This window comes from Peromyscus californicus, unplaced genomic scaffold (genome assembly GCF_007827085.1).
Source record: "Peromyscus californicus insignis strain IS unplaced genomic scaffold, ASM782708v3 Scaffold_7__1_contigs__length_154581171, whole genome shotgun sequence".
NCBI lineage: Eukaryota > Metazoa > Chordata > Mammalia > Rodentia > Cricetidae > Peromyscus > Peromyscus californicus.
In genome coordinates this window covers 69,118,862-69,145,749 of record NW_026294595.1, presented here as the reverse complement: position 1 = coordinate 69,145,749, position 26,888 = coordinate 69,118,862, and the positions used below count along the sequence as shown (strand labels likewise).

At 50.2% G+C, this 26,888-nt stretch overlaps 1 protein-coding gene across 2 annotated transcripts in view; it reads left to right on the top strand.

The window, feature by feature from the left end:
• Nucleotides 1–26,888, top strand: part of Tspan18 (tetraspanin 18) — a 139,869-nt gene that overhangs the window by 13,558 nt on the left and 99,423 nt on the right. The window contains exon 2 of one of the 2 annotated variants that reach the window (XM_052724479.1): nt 10,870–10,950. The exons of the other annotated variant lie outside the window; for it this stretch is intronic. The gene's annotated coding sequence lies outside the window, so the exon portion shown is untranslated. The remainder of the gene's footprint in view (nt 1–10,869; nt 10,951–26,888) is intronic. 2 annotated transcript variants of the gene reach the window in all.

The window sequence follows — 26,888 nt, the reverse complement described above, 5'->3', positions numbered from 1 at the left end:
GGCATTTCTAGGCTGGAGCCCTCCCAACACGCTGAGACATTTGTTGGCAGAAGGCAGGCTTCCCCTCGCTTTATGATGCAGTAGTCAACCAGTCCTTCATTGTGGTTGGGGGCGATGATACCATTGGAGCAGGTGGGGCGGGGGGAATCACCTCTGTGTGTCCACTGTCCCCACGTGATGGGAAGGGCATAAATGGAAACCAGAGCCTGCTTGCATGTGATGAGGAGACACATGTGAGTTCAATTCCAGGCTGGCGCAACTTGAGCTTGGCTCTCAGCATATTCTGTGTTCTGGGAGTGGGTGGGGACACCATCTTCTGCAAGCCTGACCCTGGCAGCCCGACAGATGTGTTTATTTCTTCCTTCTCCACTTGGGAGGCAGGCAGCAGGGATCTAAGAGGACACGGATAGGCAAGCTCTGGGATTCAGATGTGGGGTTCAGATGTGGCTCTCAGTGTCTGGACCTGGGATCTCAGGATACCTGCTGTGCTCACCCACAGTGTAAGGCCTGAAGCTACCCTTCCTCATCAAAGGATACAGGCCTCAATGCTTTAGTCCATCCCTTGAGGGCTTAAGAAAGTGCCTGATGGGGAAACAAGCAGCTTGCCTTCGCTCTTAATTCAAGGACTCTCAGAAAGGAGCAGGCATGAATCTGCAGTTAGCAAATTGAATTTACCCATTTTTCTTTCTTTGATTATCTGAGTCACACACATACATGCGCCAACTACCTAGAGGTAACAGTTTACCTGTGTTCCTTTCCATATTTCCCCTGTGCAGTGTGTGTGTGTGTGTGTGTGTGTGTGTGTGTGTGTGTGTGTGTGTGTACTGTTAATTACAGTTTATGAGAGGCCGTTGTTTTGGATTGAGCTCTACTAGGCCCCAGCAGGCCACCCAAAATGGAAGCAGGCAAGCTAGAATGTTCCAAATAACTAAATTAAAACCTGAGGGCTGGAGAATTGGCTCAGTGGGAGAAGGTACTTGCCATTAATCCCAATGATCCGGCATGATCTCAGAATCTACATGGTAGGAGAGAATTGATTCTCCAAAGTTGAGTGTCACAAATGCCATGGCACACACGTGGCCGTAGACAGACACACACACACACACACACACACACACACACACACACACACACACACACAAACACACTATTAATAAATGTAATAAAATATTGAAATCTTACCAATTTATTGGGAAGAGCTAATCTGAGGAATCAGGCAAGAGATGATAGCCACCTCATAAGCAGGCCACCACCGGCTAAAGTGGTGGGAAGTCCCCCCTGCCTTAACTCATATAGAGAAAGTGAGTTTCAAATGTCCCAGCTGCCTTTTGATGCTAATTTTTGCTTTTCCATTTTTTTTAATTTCAAAAATTACTTGAAATTATGCATGTGCCTGTGTGGGGGTATGAGCCTGTGAGTATAGTGCCCATGGAGGCCAGAAGAGGGCAGCAGAGCCTCTGGAGCTAGAGTTACAGGAGCTGTGAGCTACTTGATCCTGGTGCTGGGATCCAAACTCGGGTCCTCTGCAAGAGTAGCACAGGCTCTTAACCCCCAAGCCACCTCTCTAGCCCCTGCTTCCCCAGTCTTTACTGCCCAGGAAGCCCCTGACAGTGCTCAGCTCAGGGAGTGCTCAACCAGACTCAGCCCCATTCAAGAACCACTCACTGACGAAGATACTAGGTACTAAGTACTAGGTACTCTGCTCACTGTTGTGATGAGACTACCTGATGGAAGCAGCTGAAGGGGAGAAAGGTTCATTTCCAGCTCGTGATCTAAGAGAGTTCATCAGGGCTGTGAAGTCACAGCAGCTGGAGCTTGGGGTGGATGGTCACATCACATCCACTCAGGAAGCAGAGAGAGACGGATGCTGTGACTCAGCTCTCAGTTTCTTTCCTATTCAGTTCTAGACCCTACCCTACAGGATAGTGCCAGCTCACAATCCTCTCCGTTTTAAACAGTCTCTGGACACACCCCCACAGACATCTTCTAGATGTTTCCTAATCCAGCAGTCAATGAACATGGGCCATCACGAGCCAATTTGATTTCTGCTACTCAGAGGTCTCTGCAGAGATTTTGCTGACAATTTGTGTTCATGTGTATATATGCATGTAGGTCCATATACAGACATGCCACACATATAATTGAGCATGTATTGTCAGTATAATTGAGAAAAAATTAAAACCAGACCCACCTATAAATCTAGTGTGAACGTGGTCCAAGGCTGATGTGACTCAATCGGAAGGAGCCAGCAGGATGTTGGAGGCAGTTCTGAGGGGAACCAGAGGCGGTGATGGTACAGGCATCGGGAGAGGATATGAAACTGTTTAGTGTCCTATGCAGGGCAATAAAACTATAACCTTGGGAGTGATCTTTTTACAAGGGGAAGAAAACAGTCTTCCGGTTCCTATGTAGCCCCACAAAGTTCATTCCTCTAGAACCTGAGGAGAGTCCTGCACTCTCTGGGTGGGCTGATAGGTAGTGGGGGGCCAGGCTTCTCCCTGCCTCTCACCGTGATGCAAGCCTTTCTTAACAGCATCTGAGTGTCCTGGTCACACGAGAGTGATGGGTGTGTTGCCATCTTGGGTTTTGGTTTTGGGGGTACTGGGGTGTGAAAGACAAGTGTGTTTTCATCAGCCTGGCTTGAGGAAGAGCCAGGAAGCCTTCCAAAGATGTGAGCAGCTGATGAGCACAGGCTGGTGGAGAAGGTCTCCTCTCAGAGTGCCCCGTCATCCTGCAGCCCCCCAGCAGAGTTGGGGTGGTCACCCACTCTGTGTCATTGTGCTCGTCACTTTTCCTGTCTCCTCAGCTAGGCTGAGTTTGTGGGGTTCAGGGGGGTTGTGGAGCTGAAGTTCCTCTCTGAGTCTCTCATCCCAGGTGTGCTAATATTCTGGCACACAGTGATTCAGGCAGAGACGCTGGGGTTGAGAGGCTAGGCTTTGTCTGTGACAAACAGATGAGCCAAGCTGTTGGGGACAAGCAAAGGTTCCTCTTAGGAACTTGGCCTTGTTGCCTATGAGTACAGACATTTCCAGCCCTCATTCCTGACTCTGTCATTTAGAGTTCGGAGGGCTGGACACATTCCACACAGAAAATGGCCTTGGCTCTTCTCTCTTAGGATGGAACTAGGCTCTCTGGATTTCTAACTTTGTTTCTCAATCAAGGTCCTAAAGGGGGTAAAAGTTGCTGGCCATCTCCAACTGGGAAGGGAGCTGCAAAGGGCTGTATTAATCTCTGTACTATGAATTTTAAAGCCCTGTAGCTTCACGTGTTGGGAGACCCTATCAAAATGCTAATAGCCCTGTGTTCCTACCTCCTGCAGCCCCTTCTGCATTGAGAATATTTATGTGGGAGCAGGGAAGAATTACAAAGAGTCGAGGTGCAGTTCGCCTGGACTCCACCGCAGCCCTGTGGGTTATAAAGCCTGAATTAATAGCCCCAGCTGTGAAGGAAAGCTGCGGTTTGCCACAGGCTGGGCTCTTCCCTCAGCGGCAGGTTCAAGTTCTCAGCTTTCGGCTTCCTTTCTAGCGGCGGGGCGGCTGCTTTAAAATATCTCTATTACCATCATGTGGCTTTTTAAATACCGCTTCTCTGGGAGGCAAAATAGCTGAAGACGTGTAGCTCACAGGTTTAAGGCTGCACATTGCAGCCATGTGGCATGCACGGTACAACTCACACCAAAGCCAACACCAGCGCAGAGACTGGCTTTGTTCTAGACTCCTGTGTCAGAGCGTGGGAGGTTCCAGAAGCCTTGGAGACGCTAGACATATTTACATAGGCAGCCCAGTGGCATGGGAGCACTGCACTTCGGCTGTCTCCGTGGAAGGACACACACCATGGTGTTGGTTACCAGCGGCATGGTGTCATAGCTTGAGTGGCTTTGACTGCAGCCCTGGGTTCTGAACCTCCCTCTTCCAGGCTTAGCTCTGTGGCTTTGGACAGGGCCTTGGGCCCCCTTGAACCTCACTTTCTTGTGTAGGAACACCCACTTCTTGCTGGAAGCCCTGCAAAGCCCACATTTTCCACAGGTTTCTTCAAGCAGATGGCTCTACAGAAAGGCCATGGGTCCTGGGACCAGGGGACAAGCAGTCTGGGCTCCACCTCTATAGACAAATCCCTGAAGCCACTAAGGCTTGCAGGTTCCTCTGTTGTCAAATGACCAGCAAGTCTGCAATCATGGATGAGCAGCAGCCAATAGTTAGGATGTCAGGATCCCTGCCCTTTCTCTGTGAGGCCTCACCAGGGTTCAATTGCACATGTGTGCTGGGCTCCCAGCACCTCTGCCTGTAAAATGGTCTCATGTTTCCCTTGCATCTGGGAAAAATGAGGGTAGGGTTCAAATGTGAAGTGAGGTCTTGGGGTGCCCCTGGCCATACTCTTCTCCAGGCCAGGATCAGGCAATTCCAGATAGGATGAAATGGGGCGCAAAAGCAGCTTGGCGCCAGCTGATAGCAGGAGGGCTCTGTGGCCATACATTCTCCTTCCCCCTGACTGTCTAAGGCAGATCTGCAAAGGAAGTCACAATGAGACTCTTGTCTAGCAAGTGCCATTGTCACAGACAGTCCCCAAGCCCCTGAACAGATGGGAGGCGGGACAGGAGTGTTATTAACAGTGGGCACCAGGACTCTACAGCTTCTCTGCTAATTCATGGGGTTGATACACTGGCACTTGTCTTCTCTGCCTCCTCAGGCCCACAACAGCTAACTGGCTCAGACTGGGAGTCTTATATGGCCCTAGAGCCCTCCTGCCATCAACGGGCATCAAGCTGCTTTTGTGCCCCATTTCATCCTATCTGGAATCACCTGATCCTGGCCCAGAGAAGAGTATGGCCAAGAACACCCCAGGACCTCACTTCACATTTAAATTGAATTCTACTGTCATCCCCCCCACCACCACCAGATGCAAGGAAACACGAGCAACATGCCCATTCTATAAACAGAGGTGATGGGAGCCACGGTCTACATGTGCAATTGAATCCTGGTGAGGCCTCATAGAGAAAGGGTTGGGATCCTGACATCCTGTAAGACCCTTGGGGGACTCTTGCTGCAGTGCCTGGAGCCCCTGTGCTGTTGGGATGGCCCTCTACTCATCCCTCTCTGAGCATGCTGTGGTTCCAATACCATCCTATTGAGACACGGGGACACAATTAGTAGGCTGACTCAGAGATTCATTACTAGGCCTGATGAGGCTGAGTGACAGCAGCCCCCGCCACCCCTACCCCCCACAGGACAAGTGCAGGTGGAGAGTCTTGCTGGGCCTTGGATATGCTCGGTACCCCAGCAGCTTCATTAAGGGCCACCTGGGACCATGAGACACAAGACGAAGCAGGAATGCATCCCAGCATGCCTGAGTTCTGCTCGCCCTCTACTCCCAAGCTAACCCCCCATGTAGCTAATTTAAAACAAAGCAAAACAAAGCCATGGCTTGGTTTGGAGCCATGAACTGTGGAGCTTTTTATCTGTCAGCAGCAATGCCTTAGGATGGCAAAGGGCCAGCCTGGGTTCTGGGACTTGGCATGGATGCCCTGCGAGGTGCTCAGGGAGAGCTGCATCTGGACGCCACAGCCTCTTCCAGGACCCAAGACCCAGGGTCCTGGTCTCGGGACTCACCAGGAGCTAGGAGGTGATTTGGGAAGCTGCAATGGTGAACAAAGAGCCAGGGTAAAGAAGGGAGGTGCAGACAGGGAGAGAGATTGGGGCAGGGAGAGGGATCGAGTGAGGGCGTTCGGGCAGGAGCTGGCGAGGAAAAGGCTGGCTGCCTTCCTCTTGGAACCTGATGACTTGGGTCCTGCCACATGGAGAGACTAAACCCATGTTCTTCAACATTATCTGGGAACAATATATGGAATATTCCAGAGTCCAGCTGTTGCTGATTAAATGCTGCCTTGTGGATGGGGAGGCAACACATCTGCTCTCTGGGCAGAAGCCTCAGAGAAAGAGGGGGTAGGCGCCGAGGATTGTGGCTAGGGACCACTCATTTTGGTCGCTCCCCTTCCCTCCTAATTTTTTTTATTGTGGTAAATATTACACATAACACATTCACCATTGTGTGTGTGTGTGTGTGTGTGTGTGTGTGTGTGTGTGTGTGTGTGTGTGTGTGTGTGATGAAGGCCAAAGGTCATCACTGGGTGTCATCTTCAACCACTCTACACCTTATTTTTTGAGACAGGGTCTCTCACCAAACTTGGAACTTCCTGATTTGTTTAGACTGCCCAGTCAGCTAGCCCAGGAATCCTTCTCTCTCAGTCTCCACAGTGCTGATGGGTGTTGGGGATCCAAACTCAGGTCCTTGTTCTTGGCCCCTTAACTGATAATCTTATAGATCTGTTTGTCCTCCATCTGCCTTTGTATCATCTACCCACCAGCCCATCCAACTCTCTTCATCTACCCACACATTCACCCAACTGTCTTTGTGCCTACCCATTTACCTGTATCTCTCAGCCCCCATACCTACACCCATCCACACACTCATCCACTATCTATTCATCCATCCACACACCCACCCATCATTCATTCATTTATCCCCCACAACCATCTACCTATCCACCCACACTCATCCACCTACCCTCTGTCCCTCCATTCCTACAACTCCATCTTAACTACTTTTTTCAGCCATACAAGTTTTCATAACTCATTCTCTACCTGCCTACCACCCATCTCTCTTAGCAGCTATCCATCCATCTATCCAGCTGTTATTTACTGAGCCTGGGCCTGAGCTCACAAGGGGAAGGGCAATGAATGGGGGAAGATACTGTCCCTATTTTGGCAGAGGCGATAGTCTGGTAGATGGGAAAGAAATCACAAAAACAAAACATGTATATTATGTTACCCACACACCCAGACACAAATTATTAAGGGACCATAAGAGAACTGTGTTTTATTATATCTGTGGTGATGCTGGGAAGATTTATCAGAAAAGGTGGTTGAAGGGAGGTTTTGAAGGTGGTTAGGCGTTTGGCAAGTGTTGGGAGGAGTAAAGCTCAGAGTTGGGAAAGGACAAAGACTTCCAGGAGGAGAGAATATCTGTAAGGTAGAGCCCAGCACGCTAGCGGGATGGTTCAGGTGAGTTCACTTTGACGGGTGTATGTTCTTACCGAGAGGACCTGAAGATGGGCCCGGGGGCCAGTGAGGATCAGATGATAAAAGATCTGTATCCCTGCAGAAGGAGGCCACAGAACCCACGGCAGACAGACCCAGTGCTCACTGTACACTTAGGAGCTTGCTGTGACAGCAGAGACGGCAGGCTGGAGGGAACAGCAGAGAAGGCAGGGTGGAGGGAACGGCAGAGATGGCAGGCTGGAGGGAACGGCAGAGATGGCAGGCTGGAGGGAACGGCAGGGACAACAGGCTGGAGGGAACAGCAGAGAAGGCAGGGTGGAGGGAACGGCAGGAGGATGGACACTGGTAGCAAAGCTTTGAATCCCCTCTGCAGCCAATGGACAGGCGATCATGAACTTGAGCCTGGGTGGACATGGGTAGAAGCTATGGGGATGGAGGATTTAGAAGAAGGAGCTGGAGGAGGAAGGATACCTGGGAAATCACAGAACAGTGGGTGGCTTATTGGTTTCATAAGGGTGTTGTGTTGTGAGGACTCAGGAAGCAACATTCCAAAGGCAGGGGGGGCATTATCAAAGGGGTACACCTTGTTGTCTCAGCTTGCTGTATTTATTTATCCGTCTAATGTGTATGTGTATGGAAGTTTTGTCTGCATAGATGTGTATACTTCAAACGTGTGCCTGGTCTCCAAGGAGCCCAGAAGAGGCCACCAGAGCCTCTAGAACCAGTGTTATAGATAGCTATGAGCTGCCAGGTGGGTGCTGGGAATCAAACCTGCGTCCTCTGCAAGAGCAGTCAATGCTCTTAATTGCTGAGCCATCTCTCCATCCCCAGCCTGCTGTATTTAAATCAAAAGGTAAGGGACTGGAGAGAGAGAGATGCCCACAAGTCCTCCAACCCAAGCTTGCACTGTAGTAAATTTTAAAGTACTGCTTTTTTCAAAATAAACTTTTAGCATCTCAGAAACCAGACTGCATCATATAAAAAGTGAGGTCATAATTAATTAAATTAATTGGCACTATTAGATGTACTTAAAATTACAATGATTGCGATCTTGGAGCCTGGTGTCAGACTCTTCGCTGCTTCCGTCTTTGCCTTTTTGGGGGAGTCCTCCATCAGCCTCTAAGCTACCAGACTTGGCTCTTTCTCCCAGGTCAGGCTTTGGGGCTCTGTGTAAGTGGATCCCTTGTGCTCAAGGCCACTTGCTGAGCTAGGTTTTTGGTTTCAGCTGTGGCCAACCTCAGACCTCAGGGGGAGCTTTGCCCAAGATAAATCTGGTCTACAGGAGTGGAAGTTGAGTGGGAGTGGAGGCCCTTCTGCCTGGCTCCTGGCCTTTCCTTTCAACAGGTCAGGGGTCACTATCCACACCTGGCTACCATCTTTTCACACTTGTTTCCTGGGACCCTTTTTCTTGTCTCCCAGGGGTTCTCTGACTGGAACATGGGTGACAACCACCCTCCCCAGGGGCAGAAGGGATAGGAATGAAATCCCAGCAGAGTGGCCTCCCGTGGGATGAGGCTTGGTGGGAGGTTGGTCTTTCCTGGCTATGTGGAGACAGTTCATCTCCTTTAGGGCGCAGGAAGGTGGGATCCGTCTGCCCTAGAGATGCTCCGGTGGGAGCAGCTGATGTGGAAAGTGATTTTGTCAGAGCAGGGCCTGTTCAACCTCCTGACATGAGCCTGCAGCTGCCTCTGGCTGGAGCCTTTAATTTCGTTAATGTGTGACATTCACTCAAGCTGCATGGCTGACGGGCATGCTTGACATTAATACGTGTTCTGAGTGTTCCCCTGAGCTCATAAAAACTCATTATCAGTTCTGAGCCAGTAAATGCAGTGCCTGCTCCTCAGAGGTGCCCCGGGCAGTGGAACCCTGGACATCTGTCTTCGCCAGCCATCAGACTCCTCCCTTTGTCCTGGGACACTGTGTCTCAGCCCCTGGGAGAGGACCCGAACAGACATCCAGCCCCTAAGCAAAACCCTTGCTTCAGGTTTACAACCAAGACAAGAGGCACCTTCTGACTGTGCTTCGCCATGAGTCTGTCTGATATAGACATGCTGCCGTGGACACCAAGGCACGGTGGTAGCAAGGTTCTCCTGGCCTGAAATGGACATGGCCGTTGGTATCTGCTAAGCAGATAATAAAGAAGTTTGGTCCACAAGCACCATGGGATACGTTAAGAGCCAAGAGTGTGGGCATTCTCACTCAAAGGGGTGCAATGCCACAGACAAGTGAGGTGTTCATCCTGTGAGTTAAGGCTCCATTTGTTATCTGTGTGTCACAGAGGTGTGTGCAACACAGTCAGATGTAGGTAGGTGTGGATCACACCCACAGGCTGTGCCAATGTTCTACTGAGTATTTCGGATGGATAAGTAAGGATGTTCACTTCTGGGTCTAAAAATGAAAACTCTAGCCAGGTGTGGTGGCTTATAACCCTGGGGAAATGGAGGCAGGAGGATCAGGAGTTCAGGGTCAGCCTTGGCTATGTAGTGAGTTGAAGATCTGTCTGGGCTCGGTGAGATTCTGTCTCCAAAATATGAACAAACAAATAAAAACCCCTCCAAAATGAAAAGTCTTTATGCACACTTGTCTGTGTGAGAGAGCACACTTTCGTGTGCATGCACACACATCATATATGCACATTCATGCATGTATGTGTTTGTGCATATGTCCAAGTGTGCACATATGCATGCACGGTGTGATTATGTTCACACATGTGAACATGTGTATCGGTGTGTGTGTACCTTAGGTTCCTTCAACTGCAGCACTCTTCTGACCCATGATCCATGAGGTTCCCAGGGCTCACACAGCCTGATGACACTGCACAGGTAGCCAACTAAAGCCAAGGCATGCCCCCGGCCATACCACTCCCCACCAGTTAACATACTGAGAACCTCTCTCGTGAAGGAGACCTTAAACTCATCCCTGCCCCACTGGGACGTCTCCCACGTGGAAGCAGTACGTTTGTCACTCTGGGCTCCTCAGATCTGAGATCTAGTCCCCGTCTTGCCAAAACTTTCTGTTTAGACTTTGAGACGTTTACTCACCTCCTCCGTGCTCAGGTTCTTCAACCCTGAAGTGGACAGGCTTTCTCATGGTGGCGTCCTGGTTTCTGCCTTAGGTGGCATGAAGTGACAGGGCCTCCACTGTGCAGTTTGGCTCAGTTCCTGTGGTCAGAGGGTCACAACTGTGACCTTGCTCCCACCTCTCTGCCATGGTGGCTGCAAGCCTTGCTTATTTTACTCAGCTGTGTGTGACAAGCCAGTTCCTGGGGCTAGTCTAAGCCTTGCCTAGCCAATATGTCACTAGGATGTGGTGAATGTTACCCTTCTGTAACTCCTCCTCAATGTGATAGGAGAGACAGAGAAGGAGAAGCTTGCCTTCTGAGCCACCCTGTGGAACTGGGATGTCACCTCCATGCTCCCCCCCGCCCCCTTGTGTATCTCTTCATGTACAGTACTTGAAGTTATAGACCTGCCCATGGAGCCAGGTGGTGGACTTTCCTTCCTCTTCCTTCAGTTGCTCAGAAGGCCCTTTCCAGCTCAAAGCAGACATGCTCAGGCTGGTGTTCTGGTCCGTTCAGTGTCGGGTGTGTGAGTCCAGGCTGTCTAGGGCTGGAGGGGGGACAAAAATATGGGGATGAAAACTGGAAAGACAGAGGCTGCCCTCTGGGAAGCGTGGGCAGCTCTGGCAGTCTCTGTTGGTACAGTGTCGAGGGGGAGGGGAACCCTGGGATAAGAGTGTGTGTCGGGACAGAAGTGACCCCAGAAGCCACATGCACGTGCCCCACTAACCCTTGCTTTCCCTCGTCCTCCTCTAGAGTTTGCCCTGAGGCCCAGCATCGGGAGACTTCAAGGGGACCTCGGTGCCTCCCCAGGAAGAAAGACCACAGCTGGAAGAGGTAGGATTTCATGATGTAGTGGTGGCGGCCTTGTTCAATCAAGATGGCCGGACTTCTCATCTGTCTCCTGCCCTCCAAAACCACCTTTCTAGGGAAGAGTCTTGGGGCTCATGCCCTAGGGGTTCCGGGCAGGGGAGAGCAGCTTTACCCCAGTCTCCGTGCCCTGATGTTAATTCAGGGATGGCAGAAGCAACTGGGGGTCCATCCAGGAAGTGGGAACTAGCTCTCTGAGGAGGACACAGCTCCCATGATCCCTTTCTGGTCACCCTGAGCATCCACCCCAGTCTCAGGACTGTGAGGAGGAAGCAGCTCCCTAGAGTGCTCACCACCCTGAGGGTGACATTTAACATCATAGGACAAGCATCCGTCCCCTTGTCCATGATAATACTGAGCGTAACAAGACTGAGTTCTGCCTCTGGGGATCCAGGACCCCAGAAATGCTGAGTGGCCTCATGGAAGGTTCCTGAATGAAGAGTTCAGGCCTACTGTCTTCTGGCCGGCTGCAACCACCAGTGTGTATGATCTTGGCAGTGTTTCTACCTCCATTTTAAAAGAGTAGAGAAAACCTGGGGTCAGAGAGGCAAAGAGACTTTCTCAAGGTCACATAGCATTGAGTGACAGGGCAGGATTTGAACCCCTGACTAAATGACACCATGGTTCTGGGTCCTTTACTCATTCTGTGACTTGAGGCTCCAGGCAAAGCCAAACCTATTAACTAAACTTCTTGTGTGAAATTCTGGTTCCTGAAGAAGCATGAAAGTGGTATTTTTTCTTTGTCCTGGGGGCTCCATGTTTTTACACTGGACTTTTTGTAAAATACTCGTGAGTCTTAGTTTTCTGTCCTTGAAACTATAAAAATAACATCTCCTCACGCTATCCTGGGGAGAGACGGGAAAGATTCTAGAAGTACCCCACACAGTTTCTTGTGTGAGCCCCTCTGTTGCTCTCCCATGCCCAGGGTTGTTGTCCGCAGGGCTTGGTCATTGCATACAGATTTGCTGTGCAGTAGGCTGGTGGTATTTCCTATCTAGATGCCCAGCTGTCTATGGCTGGCCTTCACTCAGCCACCTTTCTCATTGCTGGTTCAGTTCCTCCGCTGTTTTGTGCTAGGCAGCTGGCTGCCTGGGTGTGATTTTGGCTTCAATGTAAGGCTGGGTGGCTAGCAGAGCTGGGATTGGCTGAGGTTCTAGCGGACAGTGGCCTTTTGGGCACCTGCAGTTCTCCAGCTCTGCAACCTCCAGCAGTAGCCTCGGCCTCGATCCCCACAGACATATACAGAGCCCGGAGCTACCCCGTTTCCTTTATGAGAGGGCTCAAGCTACTGGGAGAGAGAGCTTGCCTCCCCAGGACCCTCCTTCAGGGCAGCAGGAGTCGTCACTGGGTCCCTGAAGGTTGAGCCTGGGCCCTCCTCCTAACTGACAAATGCCAGTCACAGAAAACAACATCAAGTGGCCTCCAAGCAACAAGCAGAGTCCAGGGTCTGCGTGGTGCTGCCTTGTGCTGGGGCCCAGCTATACCTATCGAGTGAATGACAGCTCATCTCTGAAAAAGGCAAATAGTGTGTACCTCTTTGGGTCAAGGCACACATGCTTCCCAGGTTATCCCATTCTGCCCTCTCAGCCTCTCAACCACTCTGTAATCTCAGCCCTATTATCAGGTGTGGTGAGGGAAGGTGATGGCCAATAGGAGTCACCTGCTCCATTTGCTTAGAACAATGGCAGCCCTCTTGGGGTCCTGTGGCCTCTTAGAGGACCTTCCTAAAAATACCCAGACCTCCTGATGGAAGAGTGGATGTTTATCAACGAACAGTGATGTTACCCAGGAGACACATACCTTTTCCTGTGCCTGGTCTAAAAACGGCTGGGAGAGGGGTCTGGCTTGTGTCAGCGAGCACTCAGTTCTGATGTGCTGGGGCGTGAGGCCATCCGGGGTGGGAGCTGCTTTCCCCGGCTTCTACTCCATTCTGACATATCACTCCTGGTCACCCTTCAGCAGGTAACTGTTGGTTGTACCAATACTCAAAAGCCAGCTTCATTAGTTTCCTATGCGTGGGGCCACTGGAGTGTCAGGGAAGTTGGTGACCCGCTCCAGGGCTCATGTCTACCAAGAGGTTAGGGAAGAATTCAGCACAGGCCTCCCGCCCCTGAAACTGTCTGCTGAACACCCAAAGGGCACAGCTTCCGTGCATGGTGACGCCCTTCCCTAATTCTCTACCCATTTGTACAATGTGCATGGGACGGGACAAAAGAAGTTCCCAGTCAGTCACCTTTCATCTCAGCACTCAGAGAGAATGAGGCAAGAAGATCAAGAGAGGTCAGACTTGGCTACACAATGAGACCTTGTATATGGAGATATGGAGAGAGAGAGAGAGAGAGAGAGAGAGAGAGAGAGAGAGAGAGAGAGAGAGAGAGAGAGAGAGAGAGGCGTTTCTGTCTTGCCAGCCAGCCCTCTCTGAAGTCTTCAGAGATCTGCCCACAAGAAGCAGGTGGCAGGAGGGAGTGGATGATGGAGGGAGACCCCACTGCCCCAGCAGAGGATGCTCGCAGCTCCATTTTGTCTGTTTTGTTTGGTTGCTGTTGTTCATGCCTTCTTTGATGTCCTGTCCAAGAATCCATTACCAGATACAAGGTCTCGAAGAGCGCCTCCATTTTCTTCCAGGAGTTTGTAATTCTAGCCTTAGCCTCAGAGTGTTGACTCCTTTGAGAGTACTGATTTTCTGTGGTGTGAGATAGGGAATAGCGGCTGTCCCAGCTCCGTCAGGCACCATCCTTCCCCCCTGATTTGTCCGTTACTCTTGCTGAAAATGAATCAATCACGGGCACGTGAGTTTATTTTTTCGTCAGTCTTTCAGGTGTGGGTTCGTTTCTTGACTTTGAGCTCCATTCCACTGGTCAGGTATCTGTCCCTAGATTTTGGTGGCTGCACCTTTGGGTGTCATTCTGAGGCTCACTGCTGTGCTTCAAAGCTCCCCAGGGAACTCCAGTGTTCAATCAAGGTTGAGCACGCCTGGGCTTTCCAAGCAGGTGAGATGGGGGTGTCTGAGAGGCTGCTGAAAAGATGGAGAAGAGAAGGCATGGGGTGGGGAGACTGTGATGGAGCTGAGAGTCTGAGACCGGAAGGCAGATAGATCAAGAGTCCCACCCTCTGGAAGACCTTGGAGATGGCAGGTGACCTTGATCAACTTGCTTTCCACTCCCTATAAGACTTGGAGCTAGGCTTGGATGTTGTGACAGCTCTGCCTTCCTGTGTGACCTTGGCCAAGGCACCCAACTTCTCTGAGCTCTGTCTCTGTCTCTAAAAGGTGGACCAAAATTCTATTTCTTCTCACACAAAGGGTTGGGAAGGGGCCTGATGGCTCAGCCATGCAAAGAGTTGGAGTAGCTCAATGGTGACTGAACAGATTGGGTCTCTACCTTGGGTTCTTACTTCACCCTCAGGGATTCATACGGCTGTGGGGGACTGGCTCTAATGGGTCAGGACATCTCCTTGGGCTGAGCAGGAACCTCTATGCTCTCTCTACCTGGCCTGAATCTGCTTTCTGGGGCTGCAGAGAAGAAGTGTGACTATTCTTCACACGCCAGCTCCAGCCCTGTTCATCTGCTGGTTGAGGGGCCCCAGCTACCTTGACCTCCCTCTGGGATGCAAAGGTAGGCGCTGTCTTGACTTCCTGAGTACCCTCCTCTGGGCAGACTCAGCCTGCATCACTCTCCTCCTCAGCCCCCAAGCTCAGCCTGACTCTAGCTAGATTCTGACCCCACTCAGGAGAAGCCTTATGTTCTTGACGCTAGATGTGATAATGCGGTACAGTAATTCCCACGCCCTGGTGGGGTTCCAGCTTCTTCTCTGCATGTTTTGAAGCTGCAGACAAGATCCACCATGGCTGGGGACACCACATTGGCCAGTGGTTCATCCATAGGCATGAGGGCCCAGTACCTGAGGGGAGAACTCCAGGCCCCTCCTTGCCGGCTATCAGCCTGGGTGATGGTCTCAGCCCATCATCTAGCCTGTGAAGATGCCCATAGGACTTCAGGGCACTGACTGTGAGGATGGAGCACCAGTGTCCCCAAATGATGACGTCATTGTCTGGCCTGCAGTTCCACATGGCCTGTGTTTCTCCCGTGCTGACTCAGTTCTGACTCAGGGCCTCCAGCCAGAACGTAACTTCACAAAGCATCTTCCAGCCACATCTCTCCTATAGCTGCCTCCTAGCTCTGGGCCTGAGATGTGTATTGGGGACAGAGTCTCAACACCCAGGTCTCCTTCTCACTCACCCAATGCCTTCCAGAACTTTCTAGCTTAGGCTGGTCCTGTGTGTACCTGTAACTCACAACAGCCCCTAGCATTTCTGCCCCCTTTGAAGGCTTCCAGCCCGATCTGTGCCTCCTTCCCTTTACAAGTTCAGGGTTGTTTTTTGTTTTGTTTTGTTTTAAATTTATTTTGTGTGTGTTAGTGTTTTGCCTGCATGCATGCACCCCGTGTATGCCTAATGCCTGTGGAGGTCAGGAAAGGGTATCAGGTCCCCTGGTTGTGGGCCGCCATGCGGATGCTGGAAATGAAGTCCTTATCCTCTGAAAGACAACAGGTGCTCTAACCACTGAGCAATTTCTCCAACCCCTTATGTTCAGTTATAAGTCTACACACAAAAAAAGGTTGGTTGGGGGCCACACATTTCTGGTCCCTACAGGAGGCAAGGCCAAGTGGACCTCTGCCTGGGAGCCTCCACATCCCTGGCTCAGTCGTCATGGAGCCAGGCAGACAGGCCTGCTTGCTCAGTAGGGTCCCTATTCCAGGACATCTTGGAGAAATAATAATGTCTTCATTTCCCCAGCGAGCAAATTGATTCTCTCTGTCTCGCAGCAGCAGCAGTGAGGAGCAGACGCGGCCCTGAGAGGCTGCTACTGTTTAATAATGATGCAAATCTGAGCTATGAATCACAGCTGGAGAAGGGCTTCAACTGCAGACCGAGGGCCTCTGGTGAGGACTGTCTCATGAAGGGCCCTGTCGGCATCAGAGAAGGGGAGTGACCAGCCTAAGGTCACACAGCAAGCAGGAGTAGAAACGGACCTCGTCTGTAAGTCTTCTGACCTGCTCTGCACCCAGCTGCCTCTTTCCTTCGGGAAAAAGATAAGACCAGAATATTGTGTTAGCTGGCCTGCAAACAAAGGGAGAAGGTTGGCCCAGCTAGTAGTGCATGCAACTGTGTGAGTCTTTGTCACATGTCACCTGTCCCATGAGCCACTGATGGCAGGGCCAGGGAGCAACCCATCCCATGTCATGAAGGAAGGACACTGTAGGATCATGAAGGAAGGACAATGTAGGATCAAAGATTGAGACTCTCTCTGGAATCTGAAGCTTTTTTCTTTCATTCATTTTCTTTCTCAGAGGATATTACTTCCCAGAGAACTTTCAGGTTCATAGCAAATTGGAGGGAAGATGGGGAGCATTCAACTGTGCCTCCCACCACCAAAGTCACAGCTCCCCACTGAGGGCATACCGCATCAAGACTGTGTCACAGTCAATGAATGCACACTCCACATCACTGCCACACAGTCTGAAGCCTATGTGACGGATCACTCACATCTGGTCCGTGGGTTCTGACAAATGAGAACAAACATGGCCATGAAGTGTCCACAGAATAATTTCACCCCCCTAGAGGTGTCTAAGCCCCACCTGGCCATCCCTCCCTTCCCCCAGCCCCAGCACCTGCACATCTTTTCAGGTCTTCACAGCACTGCCTTTTCCAGGGTGTCTCCTGGTCTCAAATCGTAGTCTAGGCTGATCACTGAGTCCCAAGCACTGCCATCAAATCTGCATCTTCTCAGAACTCACTTCTTCCCTCCTTTTCCCCCTTCCTCCCTCTCTTCAGAAGACAAAGTCTCACCTTGCAATTCTCTTGCCTCAGCCTCCTGAGTGCTGGAGTTACAGGTGTGATTACGACGCTGGGCAAGGTTATCCAGTTTGTCTTTAATGTTGTTCTCTGTAGTTTCACATTTAGGTCTGTGCTCTGTTTTGAATTAATTTTTATAAATTGTTAAAGGCCTTTGTTTAAATGATGCTGATGAATATTTTGATGGTGACGGTAGTGGTAGCAATGACAATGGTGGTGATGATGGTGATGATGGCAATGATGGTAATGATGGTGATTCTGATAGTGGTTGTGGTGATGGTAATGATTATGGTGATGGTGATGATGGTGGTGATGGTGATGATGGTGATGATGGTAATGATAGCAATGATGGTGATGATGGTGATGGTGGTTGTGGTGATGGTAATGATCATGGTGAGGGTGATGATTAGTGATGATGGCGATTCTGATGGTGGTTGTGGTGATGGTAATGATCATAGCGGTGGTGAGGGTGATGGTTGGTGGTGATGGTGATGATGGTGATGGTTGTGATGATGATTATGAGGGTGACAGTATGGTGATGTTGATGGTAATGAGGATGATTGTAGTGACGGTAACGATGGTGGGGATGGTTTTTGTGCAGGGTCTGGTTTCCCCAGCACCACTTGTTGGATCTTCTCTTTACTATGTCACCCTTGCTTCTTTGTCAAAGATCAGTTGGCAGGATTTATGAGGTCTATGTCCTCACGCAAGCCTGTTCCATTAGCCAGTCTGTGCCTTTGCAAGTTCCACATGGCTGTGCTTACCCTGGCAGTACAGTGTGTCCTAACAGCGGCAGTTTCTGCTCCCCGACCTCTGTTCTCTAAGACGGGATTGATTATCCTGGTTAACTAGGGATTTTGTTTGCCCACATGTGTAAACCTTAGAATCAATTGGTTATTATCACAAAATGTCTTGAGGGATTTTGGCCAGATTCCACTGAAATCTGGAGCTCTGGTTGGGAATCCTTGATAAGTGGGCAGTAGGGAGTCCTACCCATGACCATGGGCTGTCCTTCCATGCTTTATTTTTCTTTGATTCTTTTCATCAGAGTTTTACATTTTTCCTGACTGGTCTTGTACTTCTTTTGTTTGAGTTTTAGTAGAAGTGGTTGTCTGCTCTTAAAGAAAAAGATTTGTTTTATTTTTATTTATATGAATGTGTGTGGGTATGTGTTCACAAATGACGGTACCTGTGCAGGCCAGAGGCATTGGATCTTCTGAAGCTGCAATCGTGTGCTGCCTCACATGAGTACTGGGAACCAAACTCAGATCTTCCACAAGAGCAGTATGTGCTCTTAACCACTGAGCCATCTCTCCAGCCCTGTTTTTTTTTTATTTCAAATTTCATATGCTTAATGCTCTCTCAAGTGAGAAAGCAGTTGGTTCTGTAGAGCTATACCTAGGTGTGTTAGGCAGGGTTTCCCATAGGAATGGAAACAAGAACCAAGTGTGTGTGTGTGTGTGTGTGTGTGTGTGTGTGTGTGTGTGTGTGTGTGTGTGTGTGTTGTAAGGAATGGGCTTCTGCAATGATGGAGGCTGTAAAGCACCAAGGCCAGCACTTGGCAAGCTGGAGATCCAGCAGAACCAATGACATAGGTTTCCATCTGAGGTCAGGAGCGGAAGGAAGAAGAGCCAGTGTCCAGGGTCATGAAGTCAAGCTGGTGAAGTCTTTTCTCACTTAGTGTCTTAGTGCATTTTGTGCTACCACAAGATACTCAAGGCTGGATAATTTAAAAAGAATGCCCCCTGCACCCTCCTGAGTAGAGGCTGGGTTGCCCAAGACTGAGGTGTCAGATTTAGGTTTAATTATCTAGTGAAGATCGTGTCTCCACGAGGGACTACTGTGCCCTCACACGGCGGAAGATGGAGAGGAAGGGCCAGTGCTGCTGGAAGCCTCTTTAATAAAGGCCTTAATCCTGCTGGTTAGGAAGGGTCCTCATGTGCTATCACTCCTCATCACCTCCTCACGGGCCCACCTGAGTTTCACAGGAGGCACACTCTAATCAGGGCACTTAGACCTTTTGTTCTGTTTGGGTCTCGAGTGGACTGGACAAGGCCTGCCCACACTGAGAAGGCTGAATGCTTCACCAAGTCTTCCTCCTTCCCAGTCCAGCATTATCTCATCCACTGACCACCAAGAAAGATGCTGGAGCCCCACACCCCAGTGGACACATGCAGCTATTACTTCAGCATAGTCCACCCGGGGCAGAACGTTTAATACCCACCTTTCTGCACAAGGTTCTCTCCAGTCACAGGGACGGAATGAGACCAGTTATAACGGAGCACGGAAGAGGGACTCAGATACTCAGGTCTATGATGATCTTTGTATGTGGGACCCTGGAGGCGACCATTACAACCCACAGAAAAGCAAGATGAGGGTCAGCAAGAAGGCTCACTGGGAGGGGCACTTGCCACCAAGCTTGGTGGCCTGAGTTTGATCCCTCAGACCCACATGGTAGAAGGGAAGAACTGGCTACTCAGGTTGTCCTTTGACCTCCACATGTGTGCTGTGATGTGCATGGTCCTGTGAGTACACACACAAACACAAAATAAAGAAAGAAACGTAATTTTTAAGTAAGCGGCACAAAGCCACAAGAACCAGTGAACTGATATTTGTTTTGTGAGACAGGGCCTTCTTACGTAGCCCAGACTGGTCTTGAATTCACAACCTTACCTCTTCAGCCTCCTGAGAGCTGGAATTGCAAACATACACCACCGTGTCTTGTTGGATTAACACTCCAAAATATTTATTTTTATTTTCATGTGTACAGGCGTTTTCCCTGCATATATGTCTATGCATCACATGCATGCAAAACCCATGGAAGCCAGAAAAGGATGTTGAGTCACCTGGAACTAGCATTACAGACAGTTGTGACTTTCATGTGGGTACTAAGTCCTGAACCTAGACAGTGTTCATAACCGCTGCGCCATCTCTCTAGTTCCTAAAGTATCACGTTTTCACTACACTTATGGATATTTTCACACCGAGGAAAATATATTTGAAGAAATTCCTAGAAGTGACGCCCACAAGGTTCAGTAAACGGTCCACATGGGATAGCAGCATTGGCAGCAACCCAGTGTGTGTATATCCTCATCCTCGATGTCACAGTTCCACTGTTTATTTGAAAGCTGTCCTTTAACTGCAGGATAGCCAGCACCATGGGGAGCTCGGACGACTCTGGGCCCTTGCTCTGGAAATGAACACGTCTCTGACTCCACAGCTGTTAGCTCTGTTGGAATGAATGGGTGTACTCTACATCATCACCCACACAAGCACAATACTCTTCAAAGGCTAAAAGGTCAGGGAGTGCTAAAACATACCTGTAGCCCCAGCGCCTGGGAGGCTAAGGCAGGAGGATAAAGCAAGCTCTAGTCTAGCCTTTGCTACATGGCAAGACCTTCTTTTATATGTTTTAATTTACTGTTCACATGTGTATGTATACATACATACATGCATTTCCCCCTGTCTTCCCAAGGCAAGGTTTCTCTATGTAATCCTGACTTTCTTGGAACTTGCTCTGTAGACTAGGCTAACCTCAAATGCGGAGATCCACCTGCTTTTGCCTCTGCCTCTGCCTCCCAAATGCTGAGATTAAAGGCATGCACCACCATGCCCAGCTCATACATGTATATGTTTACATATGCATTACGAATACACAAAATGTGTATGCATGAGTGTGCCAGGGCTTGTGGGGGAGGGGTCAGAACTTGAGGGGGGCAACTTCTAGAACAGAGTCTCAGCTTCTACTCTGGGTGCCAGGGATTAAACTCAAGTTATCAGGCTTGATTTCCAGGCTTTTCCCAAGCTGAGCCATCTCTCTGACCCACAAGACCCTCAAGGAAAGAAGGAATGAAGAAAGGCAGATAGACAGGCTAAGTTATATTGGCATATTCTTTGGAAGTGTTCATACATACTATTAAAACCTGCTAGAGACTGAAGCGGTCACTTAGACCCTAGGTCACCACAAGGTCATTCTCAAAGCAGTGTTTTATCCCGGACCCTGCTCTGAACTATTTACTGTTACTGGGTTTCAGGTTTTGTTTCGTTTTTAATTTGATGTTCTTGTGTGTGTACCTGGGTATACGTACGTGCACCAGGTGTGTGCAGAGGCCCATGGAGGTCCGAAGAGGCCCTGCATCCCCTGGAGCTGGAGCTACTGACAGTTGTGAAGCATCCTGTAGGTGCTGGGAACTGGACCCATGTCCTTGGCAGGAGCAGTAATCGCTCTTGATGGCCGAGCCATCTCTCCAGTTCCTGGTTTGAGGGTTAACATTCCATGCATGCAAGTCTTACCCTTGATACCGACCCCCAGAAGGACAGCCCGCTGCCCGCTTCCCTCACTAGCCATGGGTAAACGGCTCCCAGTGGTCCTTGCCGGAGAATGGGGATGGTGGAACTAGGTGAGGACAAGGAAGGGACCTGTGGCTGAGTCCTGTCATGTGACTGTGGAGCCTTCTGTCCCGGAGATGGGCCCTGAACTGGCACTTGTCCAGCTGTAGTTTCCTATGGGCAGTCAGAATCTCAGGGACCATTTTTGTGTTTGAGGAACAGAGCACCAAGCTTGGTCCCCAGAGTGGCAGCTTACCTTGGTGGCCTCTGGGAAGTCAGTCCCACCTGCTTATCTCAGTAGGACCCCTGTCCTTGCCCCTGCCCTCCCTCTCCACCCCCTTTCCCTTTCAGCACAGCTGGGTGTGGATGCAGCTGTTCCAATTAAAAATGGCATAAACACCAAGAGATAAGGATCCAGGGGTTTTTGTCTTGAATTTCTGCCAGGACTCCCCACAGAGTCTTTTCAGTAGGAAAGGTCCCTCAGGAGCTGACATCAACTTCAAAGAAGAGGCTTCTTCGGAACTGTTGAGCCACGAGGCAGACATGTTCTCCAGGAGACCCTGGGGCTGGGAGATGAGGTGCAGAGCCTGCTTGCTGCCTTGCCGTCCAAGTTCTCTGGCTTGTTCTGCATCCTACAGTGTCAGGCTGGACAGTGGCTCTTGAGAAAGGCAGAGGACATGGTGACAGAGAGGGGTTCAGGCCAGAAGCTGGAACTGGGATTGCCCACTGTCCAAATAGCATCCAGCCCATGCATGACCCTGAAGCCTCCGAGAGGCAGTGAGGAGAACCGGAACAACACTGGCCACTCCTTCTAGAGAGATCCCCATGGCCCTTAGGACATCCTTAACATATGGGGACTGGCCAGCCCTGGCACTTGTGCACACAGAGTCTCTATAACTTACCCTTCTTTCCTCCCTCTCCCCTCACAGGCATTCCTAGCATCTCTTGGTGCAGACACTGAAAACCCCAATCTCCGGCCTCAAACCGCTTGCAATGGGTTAGACCACCAGGATGTTCTCCAAAGATAACAAGGGTTGCGTGAGCGTGTCTGTTATTGTTCAGGCCATAAAACAACAGTTGGAAGCTTGGAAATGCAGCAAAGCTCTGTTGCCCCCTCTCAGGATGAGAGGCCCCTTCCTTTCCTGCCTTTGTTCACGCCTGCCCAGGCATGGCTTCCATGGAATCCTGGCTCGAAGGGCCTCTCTGTCGACTTCCTGCTTTTCTTCACTCCAATCTCTCACTGCAGGACGGTGTGTATGGCTGCATCCCAGCATCCCAGAGGGCAAGGGCCCTGCTGCTGCCCAGAGCCACCGACTTCCAGCAGTCACCATTGTTTGCTTGCGTCTTGAGAGCCTTTCCAGATCTCATGAGCAAAGTCACAGGATGCTCCATTAAATGTGAACTCCATACAGACAGGGAATGTATGTGTACATGTGTGGCCATGTGCATGTTCAAGTGTGTGTGTGTGTGTGTGTGTGTGTGTGTGTGTGTGTGTGTGTGTACATGTGCATTTATGTATAGAGACCAGAAGACACCATCAGGTGCTAGTTTTGCTTGGCCACATATTCTCACCAGGATGCTCCATCATAGCCCAAAGCAACAGGGCAACCTATGACTGAGGCATCCCAGACTGAGCCCAAATAAACCATATCTGTTTATAAGTGGCTCATCTCAGGTATTTGTTACAGTAGCAAAACCTGGCTAATACACTGGCAAAGAGATACTTTAAGGAGTTGCCAGATAAAACACAGAATGTTGGGTTAAGTCTAAATTTCAGATAAACAACAGATAAATTTTCCACTGGTGTCTTAAAGAGTACATGGAACAAATACTGCCTAGGCTGACTATGTTAGAAATATATTTCTTGGGCTCAGTCTGTTAAGTACTTGCCATATGACCTTGTTAGGGTTACTATTGCCATTATGAAACATCATGACCAAAAGCAACTTGGGGAGGAAAGGATTTATTTGGCTTATACTTTCATATTGCTGTTCATCATCGAAGGAAGTCAGGACAGGAACCCAAACAGGTCAGGAACCTGGAGGCAGGAGCTGATGCAGAGGCCATGGAGGGGTGCTGCTTATTGGCTTCTTTCCCACGGCTTGCTCAGCCTGCTTTCTTACAGCACCTGAGACCACTAGGTCAGAGGTGGCTCACAATGAACCCCACAAGCTTGCCTACACTCAGATCTTATGGAGACATTTTCTCAATTTAGGCTGTCTTCTCTCCAATGACTATGTGTCAAGTTGACACAAAACTAGCCAGCGTGTCATACAAGGAAGACCTAAGTTCCATGCCCAAACTCTGTGTAAACAGCCAGACGTGGCACCGTGATTGTCATCTCAGCACTGGGGAGGTGGAAACAGGAAGATCTTCTGGAAGCTAATTGCTGAGCTTCAGGTCTTACGAAGAGAGTCTGCCTCAAAAGCCAGAGTGGATGGTGTCTGAGGAGGACTGCCAAGCAAAACTGTTCACCTCACAAGAGGTGAAGGGGAAGGAAAGAGGGGCGGGATTCTAATAGCCCTTTCAAGGACACGCCCCAGAGACCTGAGGACTTCCTGCTAAGCTCCTGTTCTTAGTTGCTCTGTTGTTGTTATTTTGTTTTGTTCTGTTTCGTTTTTTGTCAACTTGACAAAAGCTAGCGTTATCTGGGAAGAGGAAATTAATTGAGAAAATGTTTCCATCGTATTGTCTGGCAAGTCTGTAAGGCATTTTCTTAATTGATGATTGATGTGGGCGGTCTCAGCTCACTGTGGGTGTTACCATCGCTGGGGGATGATCCTGAGTTGTATCAGAAAGCAAGCTGAGCAGGCCATAAAGAAGAGCTATTCAGGAAGCAGCATTCCCCCATGGTACTGCCTGGGTTCTTGCCTTGGCTTCTCTCAATGATGGACTGTGATCCAGACATGTAATATGAATACACCCTTTCCACCCCAAGTTGTTTTTCATCATGGTGTCTTCATCACAGCAATAGAAAGCAAACTCTTAAAATTCTCCCACCTCCCAGGAGTACCCAGGACCAAGCCTGTAGTGTGTGGGTCTATGGGGTCATTCCACATCCCTTTCCATTGGTGCCAATGAAAGGCCCTAAGAGGGATCTGTAGTGTTTGTTAGGGTTTCTGGGACTGCCTGGAAGACTTCTTTTCAACACAGTCCCACTGCAGGCCCCTGCTTGGGGGAGGCTGGCCCTCCAGTGGCCACATTGGTGGGGACTGTGACCCTTACACACTTGAAAAGTTGCAAGAGGCAACACTCTGTAGTCAGTGGTGCTGTGGATAATACAGAAACCCTGTGGCCAATAGACTTTCCTTCCCATTTCATGGGGGGACTATCTCTAAGTCCACTGCAGCTTAGCACACTTGGAGGTCACTGGGTCTTTGAAGGTCCCTTCAAAGCACATCCTATCCTCAGCCTCCCCTTGTGGTAGCCTCCAGTGACTGTGGTGTTTGGTTTGTGACTTAGTGTTGTCAATTAACCCTCCCTCTTGGGACTCTGGGCTGCTGCCTCCAGTGCCCACCATCTTAAGAGAAGGCAGAGGCAAGGGTGGTTTTTCTCTTGCTGTGTCGGTTAGAGGAAGTTGAGTCCTGGACTGCAAACCCCTAGAGCAGAGGTTCTCAATCTGTGGGTCTCAACCCCATGAGGAGGGGGGAGCTCACATATCAGATATCCTGCATATCAGATACTTACATCACAACTCATAGCAGTAAGAAAATTATAGTTTCAAAGTAGCAACAAAAGAATTTTATGGTTGGGAGTCACCACAACATGAGGAACTGTATAAAAAGGGTCTCAGCGTTAGGAAGGTTGACAACCACTTCCCTAGAGGTTGGTGGCATCCTTCTGTCCATCAATGATTTAGTTTTAATTCTAAGACAGCTTTTGGGTGTTAAAGACGTTATGCTAAGTGGCGGGCCGTTAAAAGGAAGAACAGTAGAGGAGGCTGGGGAGACGGTACTGCACTGCGGCTAAATGGATTTTCTGTTTAACTGAGGGTTAAGTAGGAAACTCGTTTTGATTCAACCTCTGTTGTTGCCAATCTTTCGAAAATGTATTAGCCTGCTCCCTGGTTTTCCTAAGTGCACCATAATGACCGTAATTGAATCTCTGTGCTGGCAGAGGATCCTTCGGGGGTGCTGGGAGTACCACGGGAAATGTCAGTCTTCGTGGAGTGGCCCAGTCCTGACTGGAGGAGCCTGCAGGCGTGGGTGATGCACTCTGTGCCACCGCATTCTGTCCCCTTCGCGTCCCCCTCCCCCAGATATCCTGCACCATGGGGCTCAGGAAGGGCATTAAGGCCACTGTGTGGGTGCGGAAAGTCAGGTCCACCTGACTTAGCAGTCACATCTGGCTGGTGAAAGAGCTGGGTCTAAAGCCAACAGCAGTGGCCATGATGTTGGCAAAAGCGGAAACCCTGATGCTTGCATGCCAGGAGAGCAGTGAGCTCCTGGCCCCCAGTTTCTTCCTTTGTGAGTCAGGCCTATCCTTGCAGAGGGGCTGATATGCTGAGATGACGCTGTGAGTGGGCTGGGCACCAGGGACAAAGCACCCCTCCCAGTTTGTCAGGAGCACGCGTGTCCTGGGATTGTGCACCCTCCCACTTCTCGTGGTTGTGTTCCTTCTTCCCTGTGGCCTGGTGGAGAAAGATCCTGCAGCCTGGATGGCCAGTTTTAATTCAGATTCTGCCCCCCTCCCACCCGACCCCCCGTGTGACTATAGTTCTGGGCCTCAGTTTCTTAGTAAAATGGAATCCCAATGTGCCTGGCCTGCCTCCAGGGGCCACCATGAGGATTCAGGGAAGAGTGCTCCATGCCCAGCTACTACTATGGCTTTGGCACCATCACCCCAGGACTTGGTGAAGCAAGTTCAACTCCCCAAGCTTCCATGGGTTTGGCTCATGATGTGAGGAAGCCATAGGGTGGGCTTTGGTTCTACACCCCCAGTCTAGAGAGGAGGGAGAGTCTAAGCTCCTGACCAGCTAGCTTCCTGCCAGATCCCTGCCCCCCACTCTACCCTGGTTTCAAGGAAAGACCTCTCTGAGAAGGGACTGTGGATAACTTGAGGGGCCCTGGGCCTGCCTGAAACACTTCTTCCCATTAAGGCGCAGTCGCAATCTTCTGCCAGGGCTGTGCTGGGCCTCTGATGGCCTCTCTGCTAGAGACTTCCCATGTCCCTCTCTTTGGGCCATGCAGTTGGAACTTTTAACAGGCTCCCCCCTCCTCCTTATCAAGGGACCCAAGGAAGGCAGAGGTCTATCTGTGAGTGACCTCTGACCCTGTCAAAAGGGAGGGATATTCTGCTGAAACAAACTGAACCAAGTGAGTCCTCTTGGGGCGGTCTCTTGGGGTGCTGGGTCAGCCACTTGTGGGTCCTATGAGACAGTCTGCTTCAGGTCCCTGGGGAACAGCACCTACTCAAGATTGGCCTTGGTCACCCATCCCCCCAGCATATCCCCAGGACTATGGGAGTAAGGGCACCAAACTAGCTAGTCACCCTGGGGATGTAGCTCAGCTGCTAGGGTACTTGCTTAGCGTGTACAAAGCCCTGCCTTCCGTCTCCAGTATTGGGTACTAGTTGTGGTGGTACATAAACCTGTGTCCCAGCCCTCAGGAGGTGGAGACTGGAGAACCAGGAAGTCAAGGCCAGCCTGGGCTACAAAGTGAGTTCGCAGTCAGCCTGGGCTACTGGAGACTGTCTCAAAACAAACACAAAGTCTCTGTGGTGT